Below are 7,247 nucleotides of genomic sequence, written 5' to 3' on the forward strand. Positions count from 1 at the left end.
ACAGTGACTCAATTTAGAACAGTGGATACAACCGGGTATCTCGTTCTTGATTGGTAGTTCGTTCTGGTCGCCATATTGGGGCTAAAATGCTATAGGTACTTTATTATGAGTTTACACTTTTCTTTGTGTTCTTGCGAAATTCTGTGAATAAAGGCGCTGCTTAAGGTAAAAATAAAATGTATATTGTGGACATATGACATATCCAAATACAGTTACTGTATGTAAGTATAGGTACTTACACATTTACCGCCCCAAGTTAAACGTTTGAAAATGGGGGGGGGGGGGGGGGTCATTGAAATAAATTGGTTTGTACAAACTATAACTTTCTTTTTCGAGATCAGGGGGGGGGGGTGTTATAAATTAATTTTTATCTTCCATGGTATTCTAATTAAAGGTCTCAACGAAGGAAACCTCAAAATACGGGGTTGGGGGGGGGGATTGGAACTGGTGTTATCCTTCATGGTACTCTATGAAAGGTCTGAAAGGAATTTCTTTTTACCACCCATAGTCCTCCTCCTCGACCCCTTATCGTGATTGGATATATTCCCTTATACGTCCAGAACGGATTGTCGGGTACTCACAAAGGGCGATTGGGATGTCTCCAAGAAATATATCCAGTTGTGCACAATTTGTACTTGTTTTTAATTCTTAAACAAAATGCGCTAAAATAATCTACGTGTAGAGCAACAAAATGTTGTTTTCAAGAGTGAAGATAAAATGATAAGCGAAATCGTACGTGTAGTTACATATAGAATACAATAACCAACGTGCAAAAACTCACAAATAAAACAATTGAGATAATGAATACAATTAAATTGCGAAAGAAACTAAATTATTATATTTTTAAATTTATCTACCTAATCTATTAAACCTCTTGACAAATGGGTATAAATGCACGTGCAGGCTGCGTCGTAGACGAGTACTACCAGCACTTTGAAGATATGTATTTGAAACTTGTATTGGTTTCTGCTGCTCTCATGTATGTAGGTGTTGCCTCAGGTATGTAACGATACGTTTATGATTTTATGTACAAACAGCCTCCAAACTGGAAGCTTTCATTTGCCTGTTTTCCGTATCAACTTCAAGCGTAGCATTGTCTGTATATTCGTGAAATTGAGGGTATTTCTGATAACGAAACCAAAAAGTTTGTAACACTCATTTGTTAGGTATGTTGGCCATTTCATTGTTGGGACTCGATGGTAGTAGATAAAAACAATAAGTCGTAAGTATGTTTTCTATTGGCAATCGATTTCGACGATTATTATTGTCATCTTCAGGCCATGCTACAAGTTATATAATGAGTTGTATTTAAATTAATTTTACAGTTAAATTACCGTCATGTGGTTATAATAGTATATTAAGATACAAGTGTATAATCAAGTCTTTAAAGCACGCGCAACGAGTTTAAGGGCACAACGCAAAGCGGAGTGCCTTTAACGTTGCAAGTGCTTTAAAGACCAATTATACACGTGTATCTTATAGTATTTTTTATTATACCTGCAGTATAATTTAAAAATAGGAAATACAATGAAGTCATATTGACGTTATACTCGAATACATGTCTAATTAAGTGGGCTGGGTGTTCGTAATTTCACGATTGCCATGGAAATGTCACTTGACGTTTGCTTATAAAAATCATCGTCTTTGTGAATTAAACGATTTCCGTTGAAAAAGATAATACACCGTCCATTAAATCGATTGTTGTAAAATCTAAACAAACGTTGGTAGGTGTAAAATCCAACTCCAGTAAAGCCTATTATAAAGAATATGAAAAGTTGTTTCCATGGATGAATAGGAAGTTACTTACGAATACAGTCTTAAATGCATCCATAATGCTGGCATATATGAAGGAAATGTCAAAGGTATTTAAATCTTCTATATTTTGGTGCATTCATTCAAAACTTTACAGCAATGCTTCGATTAAAAAGTGGAACAGATTTGGAAGCATACCCTAAATTACGCGCGTTTGTGAAAGCTTCAACCAAAGGATAGGTACAAAAGGCAAAGAAATGTTCTGCATTTACAGAAAGCGACCTAAGAGGATTTTTTATTTCATCCAGATGACAGTTTCAAAAGTCATACTTGAAGTATCGTTACTTAGCAACTTTAAAGCACGTGTGTTTTAAAGGCCCTTTTTCGCACGCATTTGAGTGTTTAAAACGGAGATTGTGATTCAGGTATAATAAAAAACAATTTTTTGCAATTAATGATCTTGAATGAAACAAGTGGTTTTACAGCAAAACGGGTGAATCTACGTAGATATAGTAAGATTATACATTTTTAATGAAAAATACAAAATTCAACCGCCATATCTTGGATTCTGATTGATTTCCTGGCCCGGAATGAATGGGGATTTTGAATATGATAAAATGGAAAATGCAAAAAGAATCGTTTGTGTGTGAAGTTGACACGGAAAACGGGTACCCTGGTACCTACCTCACGAAGGGGTGGACGTGCTGGGTTTCTTTTTCATGCACAATCAAGCACTAACGACTGGCACGTAATATTTCCTTAGTACTTCCATTATGCACCTAAAGAATAAACTTATATAACGTATACATATTATATTATTTTTAATTTGATTTTCTTAAACGTAACGAATCGTAGGTTATGAGGTAACCGGTTGCTATACTTGCTCAGCTAGCGAATCGGACCCTCAAGCATTTAACAACTGTCGTCACTTCATTAATATTACTGCAACTGAGGATTGTAAAAGAAATTACTATTCTTGCCTTTTTTATTATACAGGTAAGTAATATGCTATCTAATACACAAATTATCATCTACCTCTTATTTAGACGCACCAGCCGGCAAGGTTTATGTGAACAGAGGTTGTAGTGAAGATAGTTGTCGGAGCTTCGCCGACCAATACCCAGGATATATGAAACACTGTCAGGATTGCAATAGCAGACATTGCAATACTTTCACATAGATCAATAACACCAAGCGAACATTTTTCTGCATACTATACTATAACTAATTATTTTATTGTTCTTTAATATTTCTGTTCTTTTTTCTTTGTCATAATCGTCTAAACGACAAAATGCAATAATTATGTTGTAACAATATACGTATTTACAATTGGAAGCCATTTTTGACACACCTTATTCCTTCGTGATCCCCGACTCAACGCCACAAGTCCTGACTTGATCCCGTTCTGTGCAAATTTTCATATTCGGGACTGGTTGCAATTTATAAGGCTAACTGGATACTTGCCCAAATTAAATTAGATTAAGTGCCCGAAAAACAACGGCGTTCTCCGCGACAATCCCCGAACGAACTTTTTCGCGGTGTCCGGCGTGGTTACTCATCCCTAGTCGGAAACCGAACTTTTCGAAAAAGGTAGATTTTCAGCAGTGCGGTAAACGCTCCCGTGGTCCAAAAACGAATGCCTAATAAATAATTCGCTGTGTAATCCCTACCTTTTTTTAACGCCCTTTTCAAAATGTCGTTTAGTAATTAAACGAACCGTTTCTTTTCTAAGAGAAAATCGCATTTACTGTACCCCCGGAACTACTTACAACGTAGGCAATATTCTAATGTTAATGCCCACAGGCTGGAGCTCACGACTTCCCAAAGCCATACAACGGTCAACATTCTATAGAATTCAATTATGCAGAACAAAAATAATGCAAACTACGCACTTCCCCATAAATCAATTATCCACCTATACTTCGACCACCTTGTATGTTCTTTGTTATCAACTTTATAACAATGCGCACCCCTAACGACATTTAACTTTCAATTGTACCTGAAAAAATCAACCCCCATTAGAACGCTCCAGTTAAGTACGAGTATCTGCTGAAATTCCTTTTCCGCATCTGCCCCTTTCTCTATCTGTTTCGCCTGTTTAATTTGAGCCATGGCTGGCTGAAGAAATAGGATAGAAGGAAAACGCTTGTAGGGAAACGAGCAGTGTACATGTACTACCAGAGCCGTGTAATTAACAGCTTTAGGGACAGGGCCCCATGATATGGGGTTGGCAACATCTTGGCGCCATCCCAAAGCGTGTTATACTAACTTGGTGATTTTTTATTTTTTACCTATCTTCTACAGTGTTTGTCCCATTGTCAGCGTATTTTCCTCAAAGTGAAAAATCCCTATTGGCAGCACTTTGACGTCCTTCCGTCCGTCTGGCCGTCGCACGTACTCCTTCTAAACCACTGAACGGATCTTGGCGATATAGGACTCATTTGAAAGGGCTTGGTCCAAGGATTCCGTGCATACCCATATTTTTTGGGTTTGCGCATGCGCAATGCCAACTTTCTTATTTATGAAAGCATTTAAATGAAATGTTATACATGGGCATTTGGAATTTGGAAGACTAACACCAGTTGCAACATTTGGTTTTGCGCATGCGCAATGCCAACTTCCTTATTTACTGAAATTTAATACATAGGTACTTGGAATACAAGCAAATCTACCACCCGTTTTAAAATCTGGTTTTGCGCATGCGCAATGGCAACTTTCATATTTATGAAAGCAGTTAAACGAAATATCATATGTAGGCCTCTTGAATGAAACTAAAACTGATACCGGTTTCAAAATTACTGTTAACGCATGCTGTATGTTTTATTTATGAAGGTATTCAATGAAATTTCTAATGTAGACAATGCGCAATGCTATTTACGAAAGCATTTATAAAAAGTTCCATATGTAGACACTTCGAATAAAAGTATAACTAATGCCCATTTCAAAATTTGTATGTATTTGTATACGCTCCACTATTTTTCATTAAACTGTATAGACTTCGACGATAGGCGACTCATTTGAAAGAGAATGGGGTAAGGATCTTGTGCCTACCGTTATTTTTTCCTGGTCCTAGCATTAATATTATTAGGAGGAAAATACGTTCTCGTCATTTATGTTTGCATAATGACTTTTCAAACTCGTTTTCAAATTGGTGTCGTTGGGAAGATCTCTTGTAAACGCACAAGTCCGCAATTTTGTTTTTTCCTACGGGCGAAATTAACCCCCTTTTGTAAGGCGCAACGTGTTCGAGGGGTAGTCGACTTTGGGCGCCCAAAACTTTCGTAGAGTTCGAATTGTGGTCTCCCCTTTTCTTGTCTCCAATAGAAGCTCGAGCTTTATGGTTCAGTGGTAGAGTGTTGGGCTATAAATCCGGAGGTCGGGTGTTCGAACCTGGGTTGAGGTGAATTTTTTATTTGTGGCGGAGATGGAAATTACCTTAGACCAGTTCCGGCTACTCCGAATTAGGTTTTCCTGCAGTTTTCCTAATTCGTAAGGTAAATACCGGAGTAGTATGGACCAACTTAAGACCTTCTGCAAGGTTGCAAGTCTGTTGAGGGCCCAGAACAAGATAGGGATAATAAATAAATAAATAAATGAGAAGTGCCTAACAAATTGAGTATTATTTTCGGGAGAGTTTTTACCGAAATTCATTAATAACTTTCTTACAAACAGCGGCGTAGCATGGCTGTATCTCTGCTTTGTGTTTTCATTGTTGAGTAATTCTGCCAGCCGCAAAGCGTTCACAGACCCTACCGGCCGGCCCACCGGGACACTTCCCGTTATTCCGCCGGGCTCATCAACCCCTCCTCTGATCTCAACTTTTTCCGGAAATTACCTTCATATGATTTTCACCCATTTTCACCCTCCCCCAAAACTTAGTCCGACTCCCCTCTCCACGTACAATTTTAAGATATCCACTTGGCAAAGCTCGATTAACAATTTTCTTTTGCAAAAAGTGCAATTTGCCTGGACTTATAACAGTAATCACTAATCAGCGCATTTTTTTAAACAGAAATAGCTTTCTTGGTAGATGATTATTGTCGGAATATATCCGTTCACGATATGGGGTCGAGGAGCAGGACTATGGTTGGTATAAATTAATTTCTTTTGTTGAGACCTTTCAGTAGAGTACCATGAAGGATAAAACCAGCCCCCCCCCCGCTCTTTTGATAAGGGACCACAAGGAAGGGCGGTAGTTGGTAGAAAACGGTTCCTTTCGATGAGACCTTTCATACCATATAAAGGGCAGAAAGTGTGTTTAGCAACCCCACGTCAAGAGTTTAATTTTTATAATTTTTATAATTACATTATTACTCAAACAGAAGATAAATTGAGCACTCTTGTGCAGATAAAGCGCATTTTTTTAAAACAGAAATAGCTTTATTGGTAGATGATTAATGTCGGAATATAAACAATAAACAACGCCACTTAATTAAATTGCTAAGGGCTGTAACTTTTTATCTAGTAGTCCAATCTTGGAACTGTTTGAAATTATGGATTCTACGCGGCAAACTATAAGAAAATGTTTTTTCCCGGTCGATCTCAGACAATTTTTTTTACGGCCAAAAAAAAGCAAGTTTCGTTTTTTTACCAAAAATCGACTACTCCAAAATTTCTCGGGAAAACACTTTTTCTTATTAATTTTGGTGCGTAGAATCCAAAACGATTCGTACTTTTTCGATTGGACCCCTCAATCAAAAGTTATGGACTAAATACAAATTTCGACAATATATAAAAATATAATATATAAAACTGATGGAAAAGTAATCGAAGAAAGAGCGGAAAGTTGTTCGCGTTTTTCATGAACTTTTTCATGAAAGTATGGAAAATGATGGAAGATTGACAAGAAGTTAAACAGAAAGAAGGATATAATGAAACTGAGATATTGAGAGTAAGAATAAAAGGAATGGAGTATTTTGTGCATGTAAAGGACTAAGACAGGAATGCCCTCTTAACCCAGCCTGATTTAACCTCTACTTATGGAAAGGGGAGGAACTGGAAGAAGTACAAAGAAGATATGTAGTGTAGTGTAGTGTTAAACGGAAGCACATCAAATTGTATATTAGAGGAAGAAACTAAATTGAGGATTAAGGATAACGCAAAAGGAATGTGGGAGGAACAAAGAAGAAAATACTACGAAAGAAATGGATACGGACGAGCTGAGGTTGAAAGGGGGAGAGGAGTGGGAGGAAAGATGGAAAATGAGCTCGCAAAAAGGGAAATAAGGGAGTAGTTACCAAAGTATTTGTGCGAAGGGAGAAAAAGTATAAAAACAATAGTTGAAATGAAGAGAGAGGGAAAGAGAACTGGAGACAAGATGAGGAGAGGAAGAAGAGGACACGGAGCGCATGTTATGAAACTGTACGGAGGTAAAAATTACATGGAGCAGTAGGAGGAAGGTGCTGGATGGGGGAGGGGAGTGAGAAGTGAATGCCCTGGATTTTAAAGAAAATGAGAGAAATTTTAGTAAAAAGTTTTACCAAGTTGACGTCTAA

At 37.5% G+C, this 7,247-nt stretch overlaps 1 long non-coding RNA gene across 1 annotated transcript; it reads left to right on the forward strand.

The window, feature by feature from the left end:
* Positions 1 to 889: 889 nt before the first annotated feature.
* Positions 890 to 3,087, forward strand: LOC116175174. The gene is made up of 3 exons (XR_004146260.1): positions 890 to 999; positions 2,608 to 2,748; positions 2,799 to 3,087. It is a non-coding gene; the product is annotated as an uncharacterized LOC116175174 (long non-coding RNA).
* Positions 3,088 to 7,247: the final 4,160 nt, after the last annotated feature.

Source organism: Photinus pyralis, unplaced genomic scaffold, assembly GCF_008802855.1.
Source record: "Photinus pyralis isolate 1611_PpyrPB1 unplaced genomic scaffold, Ppyr1.3 Ppyr1.4_LG6, whole genome shotgun sequence".
Taxonomy (NCBI): Eukaryota; Metazoa; Arthropoda; class Insecta; order Coleoptera; family Lampyridae; genus Photinus; species Photinus pyralis.